This window comes from Haemaphysalis longicornis, unplaced genomic scaffold (assembly GCF_048455015.1).
Source record: "Haemaphysalis longicornis isolate Haplotype H1 unplaced genomic scaffold, Haemaphysalis longicornis Haplotype H1 scaffold_6, whole genome shotgun sequence".
Classification (NCBI taxonomy): Eukaryota; Metazoa; Arthropoda; class Arachnida; order Ixodida; family Ixodidae; genus Haemaphysalis; species Haemaphysalis longicornis.
The window spans coordinates 99,513,519-99,534,771 of record NW_027526407.1 but is presented as its reverse complement, the minus strand read 5'-3'; the positions used below and the strand labels follow the sequence as shown (position 1 = coordinate 99,534,771).

The following is a 21,253-nucleotide window of genomic DNA, read 5'->3' as shown; positions in this document are numbered from 1 at the left end:
CAATAAGCGCTTATCTTATCCTCTTCTCTCAGCCACCGACAGTAGGGAGAGGATCACAGGCTCCACAATGAACTGAGTAAAGAAGTCTTGGATTGGCGCATCCGTGTGAAAAGGCGAGCACTGTTCACATCGAAAAAATAAGGGACAATCACCCGAAGGAGATACTACCTACACGGAACGCTTTTGTTGTACGAATATGCGATTGTTATGCATATCCGGCTTCAATAGTACGTACGGAACATACAGAGGTTGTTGCTTTGAAGCAATGACGACACTCCAGAGTGGGAGCATAGGCATTGAGCGCGTATGTGGACATTGGCCTGGGGACGATGACTTTCCAGATTTACTCATACTGAATGATTGATCTTGCTATGCTTAATAAATTTCTCTTGTGTGATTTGAAATGTTTGCGTAGGGATGGGTCGTTGAAGGAAAACTTACGTCACCCCCACGGGCAACGAAAGAAAGATAAGACAAACGCTTAGGGCCGATGATCCAGCATTCCATATCACAGAATAAACCCGAATGTAAGACATCATCGGCACAATTGGTGAGCCATCAGTGGAGCAGAGTGGCTACCGAGGGACGGGGGTCGAAGGAGGGGAAGACCGTTCACCCGATCGAGGGCTGGATCTGAAAGTTTGTATGCAACTGCTAAATTTGCGTAACTTTGATTATCCTCATTAACTGAATTCCACAAATACTTAAACCCCTATTCATCCTTGCGATGTCCCATCTTCAACCTTTTTGTTGCGTGAAGATACCTCGTAACTTATCTGGTAACACGTGTCCACTACATGTACCCAATGTGCTGTTGAGACATGAAGCAAGGCTTTTTATGGAGAAGAGCTGACAATGTTTTTGGACGATTGCAGCTAGCTTCTGCATGGCTACTTAAAAATCCGACCGGGGTACGAAATTTCCGAATACCTTTGGATTCTAATTTTGGTAGTTCATGTCAACTAAATTTGATATATTTATGTGGATACTATCATACACGGACAAATATGGTCTTGTAGAGTTTTGATTTCTAAGTGCAGAAGGGAGCGGCACAAGCAGCACTGTAAACTGGGCACGTGGCTAATAAAGTTTTTTTAACTTCTCATGAGGGTCACAGCTAAGAGCATGTTCATATACAAAACTTCTGTAGATGGAAATGTCCATACTGGCTTGCCTGTGTACCACAAGAACACTACGGCACATGCATTGAACTTAGCATAGCGCAAGCCTCTCGAGACTCGGTAGAGGCAGGTACGCGGAACCACACGTGTTCCCTGGTCTTGCACTTCTGCGCGCTACCAAGAAGAGATATATATAAAGTCCTTGAAAAGATAAGATAAGACTTCCACAGGAACTCACCAACTTCAAGTCTCGCAAGACTTCGCAGTCACTCTTTACGTCGTATGCGTTGTGTGTGATTCTAAACATCGTTATGCTCTGACTGTATTTTATGCCGAATAAGCAAGAAGGAGTTAGATATTTTATCATCGATGTACGTTTATGTGTGAGCTATTGTCTGATTGTTTCTGTGATAACTTGTCGTACCCACAGTGACGAGGCCGATTGATTGGGACTCACGGAGCATAAGCTTAAAGTGCCTTGTTTCCTTCAGTCTGATAACAACAAGGTTAAAAAAATGTTTATTACTTCGCATCAATACAAGTACCAACTTTCGTAGGATTTTCCGGTACAGCTACAAACAAAAAATTCGTACGCACGATTAGTATAGCTGTATAACAGGCAATTGCAGTGAAAAGTAAACCAATAATCACTGAATTTTTAGCATTATTTAAAAGCCTTATAGCGGCGTACTCAGCGACTATTTATCCTCTCGTGTGGCCGAGGAAAGTCCGGGATCTGGTACCGGGTCCAGCCAGTGTTGCATGTTTTTACCGTGGCCTTTTCCACTGCTCAGAACGAAGTTCCCCCCTGGCCAAATGTTATCGCGCGTCTTTAAACGTGTTTTGACAGCACGATCTTACTGACTAGCCGTCGCATGCTCTTTTACAGCAGAAAGGATATCATCTCGTTCGCGGAAGAACTTATCCCTGAAGCCTGGGGCGCACAAAACATAAAACGTAAGCGATAACGACCCTCTAGTATTCATAAAGCTACGTCGCCTTGGCTTACAAAAGAAGAAGGGACTCACGTAAGACTTTATCGGTGCTAAAAATGACGCACTGCTGACGCGTCATCACTCTTCCGGTTGGATTATTTCTGCGTGAGTCCCGCCTGGGTTCAACAGACGATGTTACGACTGGGTGCAGGAAGCGCTTCGGAAACAGCGTATGCATAAGACCGTTAGTAAGTTTTACGGCTTCTCTTGTCTCATAATTAGAACCACCTTACAAATGACATTTTGGATGTTCGAGATGAACGTGGGCTTTGGTTCAAGCAACCCACGGTAAGCGATGTAATTCTGGGAACCCTTAGTCTTGGAAGTGAAATCATAAACGTGGATTTAGGGCGGTCACTTATGAGGCTCTATTCTTGGCCTTCCCATAATGGCGTCGTATCAAGATGGCGCCAGTTTATTAATGCCTTTCATCCATCATTGCGGCACTGAAAGCCAGTCAGAACCGGACTTCACAAAGATGGGAAAGATCGCGTAAAGCTACGATCAAGGCACCATTCCAGACCCACGGATATTTTGTTCATACATGAATGACCGAGAGTTGCGCAAGTGAAAATGCGTCAGGACGGGCTGTAGTTTTCTGCTTAGCTTACAAAAAATTTCAAAAAACGGTCTAGTATTGTGCACATCTCATAAATACCTGTATAAGTGTCAAAGCTATAGAAATAAATAAGGTTTCAAAGGTAATTCCGCTCTGTTAGGGTGAGAAGAATTTTCATTAACGTGGGTCCGAATGCCAGTGTAAGGCATGTGTTGCTCTGAAAAACATTTCAGAACCTTTTTTTTCGTTTATATTTTTTTCTTTACTTTACTTTGCTATATGATGCAGGTATGCGCTTGAATGTATTGATGTTAAAAATTGCATTTGTGTTATCAGTTTCATTGCTGTCATCATCGTCGCGAATTCGGTGTCTGGCCCGGCGCGAGCCGTTTTTGTCGTGACTGTGGGTTTTGGGGTGTAGAACTTAGAGAGAAGCGCTGCGCCCGATGATGAGAAAATTATACTGCTGCCGCTGATTCCCTTACGTTTTAAGCTTGAACCCACCGCAACACCAAATTATGGAGATTCTTGAATATTTCTAAGAAGATGAGGACGAAAGCACAATTGGACCTTCTGTTGATCGAGTGTTGAACTTTCTATTGAACTGTCATGTTCTCATGCGGCCGCTGCCCCAGCTCCATTCATAGCCACTTCCTCTCGACGGCCGTTACGTCGAGCGGAATTTTTAGGTACTCTAGCCTTATTCGCCGTGACGGGCTCTGATGGTTTTACGGGCTTGCGACTAGGGCCTGGTGCGTCGTCACCCAACGCGACGTGGAATGCACCTATGAGCCCATGCGGTGACGTATATAATGTGTATGGAGAACGTTCTACAGTCCGTTCGCCTTTCTCACAACACTCCTCCAGCGCCAATGTTTCCATTTTTTGTGCGCTCCCTCGATCACGCTCCAATTTTCCGCACAGAATTCATACCTCTGAACATGAAGATCAAAAGTTTTCGCTTTAATAAAGCACTTTATGCTGTTGCAGAAATCCATTAACTACTGTTTCCCCACTACTAGTAAAAACAACATAGGTGATGTAGTTTTTGTGCTCCCATATTTCTGAATAAGAATTGGTCATACGTAGGGGATAATATTGCTAGTAAACAGTTTTAAACGGGGACTGTTAGGAAACCGGATACCGCCAACTCACAAAATATTCAGGGCGTTGAAGGCTCATGAAATATTTCCAGACATTCTGGGCAATGGCAATTACAATTGGATTCTCTGAAATAAGATTACGTGTTCTCTGCGCAAACAAAAGTTGTTTACGTGTGACGTAATATTTCTAAAAGTTGAAAATACTTCGCGAGGTTCCAGCCAATCTAAAAAATAGCAAGGCCGTAGGTACATCGGTGTTTTTGCTATCTTTAGCCCAGTTTCTCAACGTACGCCATGCATAATTTAATATGAGAAGTAAAAAAGACAGACTAGAACGGCGCTGTTAAATGTCATGAAAAGTGAAAACTGCGAATGCATACACAGTCGTGTTTTCAGCCGGAAGCACGTGGCAAAACTAGATGAATTTAAAGGGGTCCTGAAGACAAAATACAAGCTTTGCTCATAAGCACGACTGTCTTGTACAAATAACGATGATACCAATTTGATCGAAAATTTCAAAGAAATAACGAAGAGATAAATATTACACGCGAAGCAGTGGCGACTACACAGCCAATTTCTGGCCACTTTTCAATGACGTCACAGAATCTCGTTCACGCTATTGGCTGCTTGCAACCTAAACCACTGCTAAGAAACATGACTAGATGATTGTAGTGGGGCCTCTAGTTTCATTATGTCGCATCACTTGAATTATATTGTGCAGTAAACACAGTGATAATTGTGTTTTTATTTCTGGCCCATATGACGTCACTTCTGCCCGTAATGCGTCACTGTAGCGCGAAATTTGAAAGTTTCTGAATACTAGTTGTGTTTTTTTTCGCTTAACAAGCGTCCATTGCGGCTGGAATAGATCTGTGTGAGTTTTTGGAGTGTGAATATATTGAGGTACTGAAGCCTAGTTCTTTGAAATTAAGCAAAGTTGTATTTTGTCTTCATGACAATATAAAAAAAAACACTAGAGGCCAAATTAGAGCCCTAGGACACTCAGTCTAACCTGGGACGGGTCGTTACCAAGTCAATACCTCGTTAAGCATTGCGGATACAGGCGCGCGGCTCACAGCACTTTACGTTGAGAAGCAACAGCGTAGAACACTTTCACAACTACCCGAGTGCCGTAATTCATATATTTATCAAGTATGTTATCAGTCATAGGCCACCGATAACGGCGCTCCTATACTTCCCATTATCTGTTCTCACGGGTTCATGCTTCTGCACATCGAAGAGAATGTGGCTTCGCATCACTCTGAGGAGTCTCCAATGCCATGCAGATAAGGAGTTCTTTCCATTGCAGCCTATGTTCCGATGAACGGATTTTGGTAAACCTAATAGCAACGACATCCCGCCCCCCCCCCCCCCAAAAAAAAAAATAAATAAATGTTGCTGCTTTTGACTGGAAACATGCAATACCACTGTAGGAGAACACGAGGTTGGGGTTGAAGAGGTGGCTTTGATCTCTCAAAACAGATGTTTGTTCCAAGCAGTGAGGTCTGCGTCTAACCTGTGCGGGGCATGTATCAGGGGCTGCTCTGCGACGATTTCAAATGATCGACCATGAGCGTTGTTGCCTCACACCTCTCCCGCACTGGGACGCTATCCACCCGCTCATATTAACACAAGGCTGTAGCTGCACCCACGACGTCGTGCTATGGACGCACGACTTCTTTAGTTTCCGATATATGAACAGCGTGTGTATGCACGCTGTGTGAAGAGATAGGTAAACGTACCACCCCAGCCTCTCAAAACACTGTGTAAGAACTGAGTGATTGCCTTCTTTGAGTGAGTTACGATTTATTGACCCAGGGCTGATAGCCATCTAAGAATTACTATTCCAGTCCAGATCAGAAAAACAATGCCTTGAAGTGTTACATATTGATTGATACCATAAAAAGCTAGGCTCTTATAAAAATACCAGAAGGATTGGGGATTTCAGCCCATTGTCCCTCTGCAGTGTCGTATAGGTGGTAGCTTGCCACCGTAAAGGCAAACGCACACTTCTTTGTAACAGATCTCGAAGAATAAGTGCGGTCATGCGCAAGGCTTTTGCGGGCATGTTACACAATTTTATGCCTATTGTATTAGTCTTGACACAATGGCTTGTTCCCCTTACGCACGCTTTGTGACACGATAGGGTGTGCGGGCTTCCCTACTGAGGGTTTATTGCACCATGGCTTTGTAATGCTACGGAAGGAATTAACTGCGCTGCAGAATTAAGCGCTTGTTTTGCCACGTACGCAATGTGAATGAAATTGAATTCGGTTAGGTGCGTAAAAAAATAAAGTTGGTATTAATGTGAATACCGGGGGAAAAATGCTAACTTTGGCTCCACCGAGCGCAGTGGCTCAGTCGTTTTATCGTTTGGAAAATGCGCATGAGGACATTGCTTCGATTTCGGCCGCGGTCACTCTATGACAGAAACGAAAAACGAAAGATTTCGGCGCACACTGAAGCTCCCGGGATGGTTTGGAGAAATAATTGCCCAGCATACAATGGGCGTCATAGCGCAGTGGCAGCTTCGGCACGTAAACTAAAAAAACATTTTTTTTATAATGGCATTAGGAGCTCAAGCTTTAAAACGAATAAAACGTTTTCGGGGCTCGCAAATACTGGCACGCAATCTTTACAAATGCACCTTTCGTTCGGAAAAAAAACACAAAGAAAACTGTCAAGTGCGTATAAATAAAAAATAGGCTATATTCACTATCGAGCCAATTCTCGTGGGTAATTTGCAATCTGGAAGGGATAGTTTAAAAATAAAAAGAACAACCTTTTATTCTCATATATCCCCCAAAAACAGTTGGCTGAAAAACTAATTCCCTGGATGTTCCGCGATTTGGTCATAGTCCCTTCTGTCCTTTCAGGGCGGTGGTGTTTTATTTTTCTGATTGCTGGGCAAGCTTATTATTGAACTGGGATGGCTCAAAGATCTGTATCCGATTAAGGCTTTCAGTGTGTGCACGTTTTTTTTAAATCCTTCAAAGGTTTTAGTTTTTCAAAGGGTCATCACTAAAACTGGTCTGTTTCGCGCTTCAACTAATTATCCATGGCGTACGAAAGTGGGAGTATAGCTAAGAGTACCCGATCGCAGAGTCATGTGATAAGTTTGTTCCAGATACTCGGCATTTCAGCCTTCACAAAATCTTTCATAACAGCGATGTACCTTTCCGTGATGGCTCTTTCGCGTTCAACATATCCGTGTTGATGAGCATAAACAGAATAAAACGGGGTTTCTTAACGGAAAATATTAAGTAAGGTTGATTTTGATAGCTGGCACGAGGACGGTGTTTGAATTTTGAAATTTAAAATGGTTCTGTGGAGGCTGCCGACTTTTTAATTGCTCGTAAAAATAATATTTGTTTTATTTTTTTTTTCATTTTTTATTTATTTATTTATTTATTTATTTATTTATTTATTTATTTATTTATTTATTTATTTATTTATTTATACTGCTATCCCAGGATTTTAGCAGGGTGGTTACAGACATAATATTTTACGATGTTGGCAGTCTAGATACATTCGACAAAACAAACAAAAACAAATGCAACAGCAAGATGTAAATATTGAGGTCAAATTTGCTGCAAATATAACAATAAGGACGGCTCGAAGAATTGGTTATGAGTTAGTTCATTCAACTGAGTTACGGTACACGGGAAAAGGGAATATTTCAAGTAGTTATTTCGCGACCGAAAAGGGGTTATTGTCAATCGATGCCTTTGACGGGTGGTGTACCCAGATGAAAATGAAATAATATCGGAAACATAAAGCGTGTAATGCCGTATAATAAATTGGTAAAGACATTTTGTTCGTATTCAACGATTTATTTCGGTAAGTGAAGGTTCATTGGCATGATGCAAGAGTTCAGTTATAGAGGTGCGTCCAAAGCTGTTACAGGTGAAGCGAACTACACTTTTCTGCACGTTTACTAAGTTGGTTAATTTGGCTTAAGTGAAGGGGTCCCAAACTATGTGTACAGTTTTTGTGTTGAGTTTCGTGTAAAGTCTTTGCCGATGTCAAGGTTCAATATCATGTTAGTATTGTATTTGTACGCTTACGCAGTCTTACTTTTGCTCATGACTGCTACAAATTAGTTGGGTAAAATAAATGAGGGGTCCCAATGCAGTTAATAACTCTGACACCCAGAGCAGTTTACGACTCTTTGCACACCGCAATTTCCATATTACCGTAAAACTGAAACCCCAACTCTTGCGAATAAAGTTTAAATTTACCACGTTACTTTCACAGCTCCCGCATGACACCCGCGTGGACTTCAAAGTCTGCCACCGCAATCATCTTAGTAATGACAAAACGGTAATTTAAATGAAAACCTCTCCTGAACATTCCTCGTAATTTAGGGCAATCTGGGTTGAAACACCCGGTAAAGGATCTAAGGTTAGCAACGCAGAGATACTGTTTGTGAGCCGGCAAGCCTGCACATACCCAGTATGAATTATTTCAAACACTCTGTTCAGAAACAAAACAGCAGAGAACGAGGTGCTGTTTGTGAATGATAAATGTGTGCAGGTGTTCTCGACAGTCAGCCATACGGACACTCGAACCACCACGTGCGACAACATATTCAGTACCATAAAACAAGCAGAAACTGTCTCATCAAAAGCACGGTAAAGGCGCTTCGGAACACAATATGTCGTTCAGAGCATCAAATAAGCTAGCATAAACTGTGTGATCAAAAGGAGCCCTTCAAATGATCACCGCCTCCTTAGTTAGAGACACCACACGCAGCCATCCCATGCCATTCCTCCGCTCTCCTGCTCCGACTGCTGCCCGCACAAATGTGTCCCTTAGACTCCTTGGACAGCCTCTGATCCAAGCCCACCGCCGCGAGTTCGAAGTCGGCCGGTAATGAAAGTGCCCATCCTACTGTGCAAACCTCAGGACCTTCGGCGCCCACGCTAATGTAATAACGTTACCCTCGTCCTCACACGCCCGCCATTTCCAAGTCTCGTCGCGCCTTCCCTACGGCGACGTTGTGCGAGGAGTACCGCAGGGAACGGTCCTGTGGCCCTCCGCGTTAACCACGGCCGCGTGGTTTCCAAAGGCTTGCTGCCCGCGACCGTCCCACTCCAGCGTATATAGTTATGTGTACATAAACGTTCGCATCGGCTGTGTGCCATTTGGCCGAGAAGGCGGCTGGCAATGAGCGAGCGGTTCCGGCGTCGTACAAATGAACGGTCGTGTGCGAAATATGGTTGGCTTGGGGATGTTCGTTTGCGCTGTGACATCTTGGCGAGTTTGCCATGCGCTGATTTCTCTCGTTGGAGCCGCAAAAAAGACACTAACGATGGGCACAAATATTGCGAAGGAAAACATCACTTGGTATTTTTGTAACCATTTTCAATCTGGGAGATTCTACTTTCTTTTTGCACGAAGTAACTAAGGGCAGCACCCTAACCTTAAGGGCTAACCCACAGCGCAACCACAGAAGTAAACGTTATACTGCTTCGTTTACTGACCTTCTCTTTCTATGCACCAGCAAAGTCAACTTACATCATCTCCGAGTTAAGAACGAAGAGGTAAGGAAAGTTGCCGCATAGCTGGTCACGGTAAATTAAACAACCCACAAGCGACGGTCAGGTAAGGGCGCGGCCTGACGCAGAACAGTGCGAATGAGTAAAGGTCGTAAACCCCGCGCGGGCCATGGCTCCGCAATTGTGCATTTGAACGAGGTGAACATCAAGCGTTGCGCAATCGTAGAAAGACCGTGACAGAGGGAAATATTGATTCAGTACAGAGCTTGGCCCCAACCGAAATAGCATCTGACTGCGCAAGAAACGTCGGGCTGTTGCAATGGTACAGTCGCGATGCTCGGAAACCGTTAGGCAAAACAATTACATTGGAAATGGCATAAATACAGAAGGAACTCCATTTCATTGAGTGACCGTGCTATGTTCGTCCAGTGTACGATATGCCACAGTATATATACCTGCATGAAGTGACGATATGCCGTCGCTATGCACACGTGCTGTTAATAGCATACATGTGTATGTGTAATGTTTCTATAACACAGATATGTTACAAGATATGTAGCAGATATGTTACAGATATGTTACAAGGTTAACGTACGTACATCATATAAAAGTAATACAAACTGATGATAATACAGTGCAGATACTTTAGCCTCCCTAGAACACAATATGTTTATAACCAATACGTACGTTGCTAAAGTGTTCCACAGGATGCAGATGACCTAATAAAGGTCGAATGTTTTGTGGAGGGAAAGAACGTATTTTGGGCAGGGAGAATTTTTTTTTAGCTTTTAGAAGGCGATTAAGGAACTCTTACGGTTTCTACTGGCGACGAAATTGAACTCTAGACTATAGACTGAAAGCCTTCAGTGGCAATCGCTGAACTTGAAAGTTTAGTGCTCCAGCGCTGGGCATACCTGTCTGCTCCAATTTGTCTTCATTCTTTCTTTTGTCTGTTTTGCCTATGTACCCTTTCCCGCGTGCAGGATAGCAAACTAGGCGCTAGCCAAATTAACTTTCCTGCCTTTCGTCAACATCCTTCCTTCCTTCCTTCCTTCTGGATTGCTTCAAGACTCAATAATGAAGTTTTCCATTGAATCGTCGTTGCTGGGTCGCGGAGGGGAACTCAAAAAGCGGATAACGCAAATCTTCAGTTTGATGTCAGCAAGTGCAGTGCGTATAGCCAGCGAACTTGCGTACAGTGAAGAAATTGTTGTGCGCCAGCTGCATCAAAACAAAGGCGGCGTCATAACCTATTGACCAAACCACCGAGACGAAGAGTACGGAGATACGAAATCGGCAGGTCCACGCTGTACAATAGGCATGCCCAATATTTATTCGCAAGCTACGTTTTTAGAGTAAGCCGCGTCCCCGGTCACCTATAGTAAATCCTGGCATCATATCTTGTTAGAGGCACGATGTGGCAAGGTTGAGTGAGCTGTAGCAATATAATGGTCGGCCCACGAATCTCAACGCATTCCCCATGCGCTTGAGAGTGCACAAAAATGCCGTTCTTCGAGTCATCCCTATTTCAGCGATAAGTTCATAACACACGCGCTTTACTAAAGTATCGTTGTGATCATTAGCCGCGGTTAGATTTAAAGTTTGAAGAGCTCTTTTTAACTCGGTAAAGATGGCACCGTCAGTGTAAAAAGTAGTGGCAGCGATACATGTCACTGCAAGGGGCATAGCATTAAGCTCAGCAGCGGTGGACGATGTAAGATGTGGGAGTTAGACCGCTCGATCGATGGTAGTTTGAACGCTTGCGACTAAGAGTTGCTTGTCGCCGATTCTTCACTGCATCTATGCACATAATGCACACAATTCTTACGGTGTATCTCACGGTTATCTGCGTTGCTCCCAGTGCACGAATAGATTATTCTAGTCAGTAGGAATATTTCAGTGCGGATGCCAATGGAAAAAGCGTCCCATGGAGGCAATCCAGGGCGGGCAGATACTAGGGCCAGGGCCCCGATCTCGCGAAAGACGACCTTGTGAACATTTGACGTATGCAGTAAATATTTTGTGCTCCATCGCAGACTCCGGGTTATGGATAGCTCATCAAATTGTATTCTTCAACTGTATGCTGCTGTTTTTTAACGTCAATATTTCTGCATTGTAAAGGTGATGAACCTTGCGAAAAAAAGGGGGAAATTTATGGTGGAGGTGGAGGGGGGCCAGTGTCCACATCTTCGACGTCGGGTGGTCCCGAGGTCGGCTCTGCAAAGAAACGGCCGGGTCCTCTATCGTCCTTAAAATATTGAAGAAAAGCCCGCCAGAGCCGGAGTGCGTCCGGTGGTCCAACGTGCGATGGTAGATCGATCCACTCCTGGAGGGTGCCAGGTCGACGTACGCCGAGAGACTGAAGTGCAGTCTCCCGAACCGCGGTAAAGGCAGGGAAATGCCGCAAAATGTGTTCAGTCGGGCCTCTTGTGGTGCATAACGTGCACTGTGGGGTCACGTATGAGCGCGGGTTGATGAGGTGCAGCCGCGCTGGGGACAGAAATTATTTATGAGGCGGTAGCGTATTACAACCCAGTTCTTCACTGGCTGTCAGGTCATCAAGTCGGCTCCAAACATTGGTTTTCACAAACATCCTCCTCTTCCGCGGCGTGCGCGGCCGACAGCAGGGAAAAGAAAAGCGCCGCTACTAAAAGCCTTGTGAGGGCAAGAGTTACTCCGCAATTACCTACTTTTCTTCACGCAGCACAAGTCGCATCCCATGGATCCCCGTGAGGAGAAATTCATGAATAATCGTGATAACGTTTTGACCTTCGGTAAGTCAATTCAGATTTCTTTTTCTAACGCATGCCCGAACTTTTCCAGGCAGAAATATTGTTACACTTAGCGAGAAATCAAGCGAGAAGCAGCTAACACCACCTAGGTGAGTGCAAGGCCTGACAGCTCGAGCCCACCAACTGATGGATTATCTGACTGCCTAGACAAGTTCAATTGGGCTTTCGCTTGCAGTCGTTTCATGAAAATGTTTTTCGCTTTGCCGCTTGCTTCGGCAGAATAGCCTCTGGGTGGTGAACCAACAAGCAGGCTTTATTATTTCGGGGGCGTTTCCCCAGTGCAAGCAGCGTGATAACAAGTGCCGTGGCTCCAGGAAAATCACACAGAGCACGAAGACAATTTCATTAGCCCTTCCCTTAAAAATAACTTGGCTGCCTCGCTAAGGATAACACATGGAACTTAGTTATTTCCCATCAGGTGGCGGTTCACGTACCACCGAAGCCTAATTGCTGAGACAACTTAAACGTCCTTCCCGGCGGCTATGTTAGCCACTTAAGCTAGATGAAGTTTTCCTCGTGTCGCTTGCGTCGTAGCTGGAGCATACGATTAGCGGTTTGAACTCGTGTACTCCAAAGAAGAAGACAGTCCGGACCAGGTTGTTGCGGCGGCAACTTGTTGTCTTCCGCATACTGACCGTTAATTCTTCCGTGCCAGTGGTTGGAACATACGAACCATAGCGGCAGAATAATTTATACATGATCGGCGAGTGAACTTTCTATTTCGTTTAAGAAGTTGTGCCATCAACAGGCATAAACAATTCGTGACCTGCATATCTTCGTAATTATTATAGCATTTAATAAAAACGGTGTACTCAGCGTAACGTTTTATTGAGTGGGAAAAAATATGAGCGCTTGCTTGTTCCCGCAAAAATGCTGGTTATTCTAAAGGATTACATGTTTGGGAGGGGCAGTCAAACCTTCTCGTACCTGCGCTATTTTGCTTTGTTCATTTCACTGCATGCGTCTCAACCCGCTTTTCAAAGGTGGTTTGCAATGAGAACGAAACCCTGTCTCATTAGGGCACTATATAAATAAACACAGCAAGAAAGAAAGCCTAGGAGTGTGCAGGAAAAGGAAGTGTCATTCAGTCCGTAAACGCGCTAAATGCGTCCAACCTTTGCTTGAAAATGACGCCCAGCTTTTACCGCGCACGCATGTCGTCAAAGAATTGTGCAAAAACCAGTATTCTTGTTTCCCAAAATTACAGCGTCACAAAAAAACAGTTCTCTTCTCTTCGGGAAGCACACAAATCAGGAGTTTAAATGTTTGCAAGGCGCTTTTGTGCAGTTCTGCACTACGTTTTTGGTCGCTCGTTTCTGCAGTCCGCGTGCGTGCGTGCGTGTGTGTGTATGTATGTATGTATGTATGTATGTATGTATGTATGTATGTATGTATGTATGTATGTATGTATGTATGTATGTATGTATGTATGCATGTATGTATGTGTGTATGTAAGCATGTATGTGTGTATGTATGCATGTATGCATGTATGTGCGTATGTATGTATGTATGTATGCATGTATGTATGTATGTATGTATGTATGTATGTATGTATGTATGTATGTATGTATGTATGTATGTATGTATGTATGTATGTATGTATGTATGTATGTATGTATGCATGTATGTATGTGTGTATGTAAGCATGTATGTGTGTATGTATGCATGTATGCATGTATGTATGCATGTATGTATGTATGTATGTATGCATGTATGTATGCATGTATGTATGCATGTATGTATGTATGTATGTATGTATGTATGTATGTATGTATGTATGTATGTATGTATGTATGTATGTATGTATGTATGTATGTATGTATGTATGTATGTATGTATGTATGCATGTATGTATGTATGTATGTATGTGGGTGTGTAAGCATGTATGTATGTATGTATGTATGTATATATGTACGTATGTATGTAAAGAGAGAGAATGCTCTTTAATGTGAACTGGTGAGGAGTATGTATGAATGTATGTATGTGTATATATGTATGTGTGTGTGTTTGTATGTACGTATGTGTGTGTGTTTGTAAGTATGCATGTATGTGCGTACGTATATACCTAGGTTTGTTGTCGCCAGCACATGTAATGCCTTATGATTATGTATGGGCCATGTAAAATCTGAATGAAGCACATGTATAAACACAGCAGCCCTAAGCTTAGTAGCTGATGTTGTAAGACAACGCCGTGTTGCCTGTACTAGTATTATGTCTCTTTCGTTATTCCCCCCAAGCTCACTGCTCTAACATTCCTCTTATTGCCTGAGTACAATCAGCTGTGGCTGTATAGTCAGGGGCTCACCAGATTAACCGGTGACCCCGCTGACGTAGAACAATGTCGCTGCCCTTCTGCCGTCATATCGACGCCGCTCATAAATGTTATCAAGCGAGCGTGCCGTGTTATTTTCATTTCCGCGGTCAATATCGCTTTACCTGGAAGGAGCATGTTTGCTGATTTTCCATTATACGTACTTCATAGAATAGGTCAGGTGTCCCGTCATCCGGACAGATGTACGAACTCTAAACCTCTCCAAAGACCCCACTGTCTCGCACGATTCTTTAATGATGACGCTTCCCCCCTGAGCGGAAGCAATGGCTCAAAATATTATACCACGTAAACATAAAGAGCGTGCACCCACACAAAGGCGTAATGTATTCAAGTGCCTGTTACACGAAGATATATATATATATATATATATATATATATATATATATATATATATATATATATATATATATATATATATATATATATATATGTATATATATATATATATATATATATATAAGAGAAGAAAAACTTCGAACAAGGTAAAAGCACGATTGTGGCCTACGTTTCAGCAAAGAGAACTTGCTTTCCTCAGGGCTGATAAAAGCAAGTTCTCTTTGCTGAAACGTAGGCCACAATCGTGCTTTTACCTTGTTCGAAGTTTTTCTTCTCTTGTGTTCTCTACCATCTTCAAAGTTCTACTACTCCCTATATATATATATATATATATATATATATATATATATATATATATATATATATATATATATAAGTGCAAGAATAAATGTTGCTTGGACACGGGCAAATATCAAGAAAAAGAAAGCCACACGTCGAAAGAGGAATGGTATAACGTTTCGCCCGAGGGACCGGCCTTCGTCGAAGGACCGGCCTTCGTCTGACGAAGGCCGGTCCCTCGGCCGAAACGTTACACCATTCCTCTTTCGACGTGTGTCTTTCTTTTGCTATATATATATATATATATACTGACGTTTCGACTGGAGGACCAGTCTTACTCAAATGAAGACTGGTCCTCCAGTCGAAACGTCAGTAAACCACTGTTTTTGTTTTTAATCGTGAGTCAACCATTTTCTCAAATTCTTTTTTTGGCAATGAACGTTTTTTTTTTTCTCTCTCTCTCTAGAAGTTTATTTTACTGCCTAGATATGTATGTACGGGTCACTACACTCACCGCAAAGACGCTTTGTAACCCCACTCGTTCCCACGTTGATATAGTTGTATTTGAAAAAAAAATGGCAGCATATATGGTTCCTTCAGTGGAAATGTCGTCCAGAAACGACAATCTTGCGCCACCCCTGCATCGCAACACTCCTCACTTCTCTCTCTCCATCTGACGCTGTTCTGCTGCGCTCCCCGGTTCATCAAAAATGCAAATTGAAGATTCCTTAATTCGGTTCGATTTTTCCGCGTTCGTAGAGCTTGCGCGACATCTGTTTGGATCTTTTGTTTCCATTTTTCTCGGAACAATTCGAGGTGACTTGTTATTAAGTCTTCACGTTTACCTCGCCTGTTCTTGTGAACGGTTATTACTGAGGTTATTTGCTTTTGGTAGGAGGAGCTCAACGTCCCATAATAAAAGAAGAATGGCACTGTGACTAATGTACTTTGTCTTGCTCTAATTAGCTTAATGTTTTTGTTTTACTCAACAAAGTTGATATGTACGATGCATGCCATCGGTTGGAGTACTGTCGAACTGTCTTTCTTGTATGTACATCTTGTCCAAGCATTCTTTTCACCTTCGACCCGCGGCTGAGACAATTGACAGACAGACAGACAGACAGACAGACAGACAGACAGACAGACAGACAGACAAGTTTCGGGTTTAGGTTGCCCAACAACGACTGTTGTATTTCAAAATACGAAGCAGAGTTACCGAAGCAGAGTTACGTACTATCTTGATCACAGTTAGGGTGAACACGGGAGCGCGTGTCAATCCGTGCGCGGGAGCCGCCTGTCGGCGTTCCGGGAAACTTCGCACGCGCATCACATAGCCTCGTAGCAAACGAACTGCGCATGCGTGCGTAGTTACCCGGAACGCCAACAGGCGGCTCCCGCGCACGGAATGACACGTGCATGCTCAGAATGCAAACGATCTGGACGGGTCTTACAGGCGTACATGAAATTAGAATCTTTTCGCTTCGGCCCTTACGTTGCTTCCGCACGAAGATTTGCCCAACATGGCGGCGCCGTTCCCCCCCCCCCCGCATTGCAGCGATAAAAGCTTCGTCGCTAATCCCTCGATGTGATTTCGTGTTGTAACCTGTTGAATTTGCCTTGAAGTGGCCCATTCTTATCCTCACAGAAAGTTTCAAGCGACAAGTAGTTTGTATATTTTAAAGGGGCCCTAAATAGGCTGCCAAATGTTAAGATTTTGCGTGCGCAGTCACTGGAGTACTATCCAAGGAACGTCATGCCGCAAAAATTATTTAAATTCGTTAAGTATTAGCCGAGTTATCGCTCATTAAAAGGGGCCACCCATAAGGCCTGGGGCTCTCCTCCTCTAGTAGCTCCTCCGAAGCACTGTGGAAGCCGCGACGTCATCGACCCGGCGCAAGACCACCGAGAGAAACAGGGCAATCCATCACCCTCCTTGATGTACGTGCAGTCATTGGCTGCGCCAAGCCCTGCGCGCGCTTTTTTTTTTTTTAGCACTCGACGCGCATGCTCCGCCCACCAGATTCCGGTTGCACGGTGAGCGCTGTCACTGTGGTTCGCGTTCGCGGCGCCGCACTGGGCAGTGTCTCGTGCGTCATAGAGGCACGTCAGAGCCGGAAAGAACTGCGTCAGAGCGCGCAAGTGTGGCGGCAAGGTATGGTTGGTGAGCCAGGAGAGAAAATGAAATCTTTTTTTCGTGTTTGTGCGGCCCCTGCTTTACGCAGAGGTGTAATATTTGGGACACGTTGTCGTGAAGGGGTACTCTAGCGATTGCGCGATTGAAATGGCGACCTTCGGAAGCCTATTTAGGGCCCCTTTAATATAGAAGGGCGACTTTGCGCCTTTTAAACCTGACGTAGTAGCGTTTGACGTCATAGTAGCATCAGTCTTGCGAGATCACGAGACGGCTACAGCAGTGCCTGTGTCTGTTCGCAGACGGTGGTAGGCATCCAGGCACCCTACGCGCGGCGTGCGTCAGATATACGTGTAATTATAAGAGTTCCAAACTACATCCGCGTGGACTACGCATAGTTTTCAGGTCTGAGTACGTGAACTCTGTACGCAAGTGAAACTAAAACTGACCACTGTAGAATCACAGCTCTAGCGATAATGGTTGGCGCTCTGCTTGCGGAGCAGCGTCAATGGTGCAATGACAACCACCTTCTGCACGGTAGGCGACGCAAGGGTAGATGACGCGTCACACCTAAAACACGGCCGCACCTCAGAGCTTCGCTGGTAGACCTTTTGTATGGAGAGCGTGGGCGAATTTTTAATCTTCTCGTGCTGTCCCTCAGTGCTTAATGTTCTGCAACTACGCTGCCATGACAAGGTCAATCCCCTTTGAGGGGGCTATGCCGAAAAAAAAAAAAAAAAAAGCCCTACAAGTAGTAGATGACGAAACCCGAGAAACCAGTCCGGGGTTCTGCCACCGGGATGTTTCCTCTGCCCTCCTGAACTTCATTGAACATTCTAATAGATTGACATTATGACTTGAATGTGTCACTCTCGCCTTGAATTCTAAGTTTTCTTTTTTTCTGTCGTTTATGGATCCAAAACGCTTTTCAATTATTTTAAATTATCTTTTCTAAACGCCTCGTAATTAAGTACGAATTCTTTTATAGTTTCACTGTGCTCTGTTTTTTGGCCGATCCCTTGATTTGGTATGTGCCGTACTGAAATGAACAACAACAACAAAAACAACAATCCGGGAGTGGCATGAATCATGGCTACCAGAAGACTTATATGCTAGCTGATTTGTACAATCACTTTCTGGCCCCGCCCAGATAAGTGATTAGTGCCCAGATAAGTGCCCAGACAAGTAGTGTAGTTTTCAATAATTAATTTCCAAAGAAGAAGAAGAAGAAGAAAAGAAGAAAAAGGAAAAGAGAAAGGGAAAGAAAAAGAAAAGAAGGAGAAGAAGAAGAAGAATACAGAGCCCTAGGTCAATTGAAGGAATAGACTGAAAGGGGAAGGAGGGGCCAGACAGAACAATGTGGAAACGCCAGGAGGAGACAAGGGTCGGTAGTTGCGCTGCCAAGCACGAGGTCGCGGGTTCGATTCCCGGCCGCGGCGACCGCTTTTCTGATGGAGGCGAAAAGCAAAAACGCCCGTGTGTACGTGATTCCGGTGCACGTTAAAGATCCCCAGGGGGTCAAAATTAATCCGGAGCCCTCCACTACGGCGTGCCTAATCGCCTGCGCTGCGTCGGTGCGTTAAACCCCACAATCAATCAATCAATGGTCGGCACGAGGAAGCCAGGGGAGCTGCGGCCGGCGCATCGGTTCCAGTCTCCATGAAAGCCCTGCCAGCGACTAGTCGAGTGCCTAGGCCTAAGCGTCGTCGCACCGTCCTCTTACGGCTCGACGGCCCCCACAACGACGATGCTACCGGTGCCAGGCGGTGCCTTTCCAGTTGTACGGCTACGGCGGAAGTAGTCTGCGAGTATGTACACCTCACGAAGGTATACCGCTTCGTCCAATCCGCGTATCGACAAGCCTGCCTCACGCAAAAGCCACCTCAGGATGGCCCCATCAGAACAACGCAGCGGCAACATGGACTACGTAGGCCTAGTGAATAAGTACGATTGGGAGAGGAAATTGTTGCTTGAATTTATTCGAAACAATTGGTACGCAACTATTGTCTCGGGTGACAAGGCGAAAGACAACGAAATGCCTGACAAGGCCATGCCACCCTTACAAGGCATAGCGAAACCAAACGAATCAACATAGCAGGACTATGCATTATATTTGGTTTAGTGGTTTAACTGTAATTATTTGTTGTGGTTTTTTAGTTGGGATTTGTCACAATGTATTATTGTTTTGTTGTTTGGAGTTTGATTAGTTATGCTTGCGGGTTTATCGTAGTTCCCATAAATTTACCTTTCCCTGCGAATGCGTCCGAGTCCATTTTTTACAGCGCGTCGACACATCACGTGACATACATATTGACTATCCAGCTCAAGCTTGGGGTCATTTCCCGCGTGGTTTTGTCTTCGCGTTTTTGTTCTTTCCTATACCCGCACCACCACTGCCGGGAGCTGGCAATACACCAATGCTCACTTAAGATTCATCGACACATTCCGCTCAGCCCTATATTGCCCTCATTAAAAAACTCCTTTCACCGCTTTTAGAGTCTCAGAGCGCGGACAAATAGCGAAATACTCCGGCCGTTCACCACTCCGAGTAGAAATGGCTTCGAGCCGAGAGAAGCGAGGGATTCAGTGTCCAAATGTTGCATGGGCGAACACTACCGCGAGTATTTGGAGTTAGCATTGTTTTGTACTTTTCTCCTATTGAAGTTTGCTGGAGTTCTAGAGAATGGGGGCTCAGTTTGGGAAAGATAAACGCTGTCCGATTTAAAAGGGAGGTCGCCTCTGCGCCGCGCACCGATAGCGGTTTCTTTTTTCGCGTAAAATTGATTCTCTCTATATACAGCGAAACCTCCAATTCCGCTTCCCGAAGCGCCGTTAATTTCGTTCTGTGAAATAGGAGCGGCACGGATACGTCTTGGGGCGTACGCCGATTATGGTCTTTCAGTGCCTCTATTTTCTTGTATATTTTTATTTGTGATGCTTCCTCTCTTGAAATAAGGCATTTCCACTCTTAGAACAAAAGTTCCCTTAAGGAAAGTACGTTACCCGATGAACAAAAAGCAGCGAAAAGATTCTTCGACTGTTCCTGTCCGCTTCAGTCTGTTCCAGCCGTTCGAAGCTGCGCTCTGTTATATGGCATAGAACAATGCCCTTTCATTGGCATTAGCCTTTGTAATAGGTTGATGCGGTCCGACCTAAAGTTTACGATAAGTTTGGTAAAAAAAAGTTTTTCCTAATAATAAAACAATGTAAAAAATGCGTAGCTTGAAAATCGGCTGCTGGGAGCGTTACGAATGCGCTGAGAGATCTCAGGTACGAATTTTCCCTAATTTTGCGTAGCAAACTTGATCATCTGTTGTTCTTTCGTAATTCTGAAAACTGGACATCCCGCAAGAGCTTAGGTTGCTGAATGATTTCCCAAGCTATCCTCGCCTGCGCACGGTAATTATCCCAGGACCTTCCCCCCTTTACAAATTTTGTTTTAATACCGTAACGGCTATAGGCCTGACGCGTAACAGATATCAACAAGATAGCAGGGCACCCTTTTAGTCAGGGAGAACATCGAAGAATTAAAGTGGCGGCTGATGAGCTTTCGAAGGACATAAAGCAAAGAAAAAGTTTCTTCCAGTTTGGAGGTGTTTAGCGTGAAAGCAAACAGGTGGTCAGTTTACATGTCGAATACCGCGAAGATGAGGCAGAGGCTCGGTGCTCGTTCTGTGGTTTGAAGACGACAGTCGTTCTTGTCCTGCTTAAGCGCTAAATATTTCTTCGGTCTGTACGCCTGCCTGTATGTCTGTTTGTACCTCGATACAACCACCCGGGCAAAAGTTAGAACGAGACGTTGAACGAGACGTTGAATAGGCAAAACCTCTCCGAATTATTAAATCTCGTACCATACTTCATTCATACTTCTCAACATTGTTGCGCGAAAAGAGAACATAAGGAATACTGGAGGTACAACATGAATACCTAACTGATGTTAGCAGTGTTCCTTTATTAAAAGTTGACGGCCTGATTTAAGGGCATACATTATATGAAACGAGTTAAAAACAACGCTTCGGCCAAAAAAATTACAAAACAAAACGCTCCCGCTTGGAACTCGACCTCGTTGCTGAATACAAGCTCAATAGTAACAAGAGGTCCCAA

The 21,253-nt window shown here is 44.3% G+C and overlaps 1 protein-coding gene across 2 annotated transcripts in view; it reads right to left on the bottom strand.

Moving 5' to 3' along the window:
* Positions 1-21,253, bottom strand: part of Fmrfa (FMRFamide related propeptide) — a 305,089-nt gene that overhangs the window by 26,138 nt on the left and 257,698 nt on the right. The window lies entirely within an intron of this gene.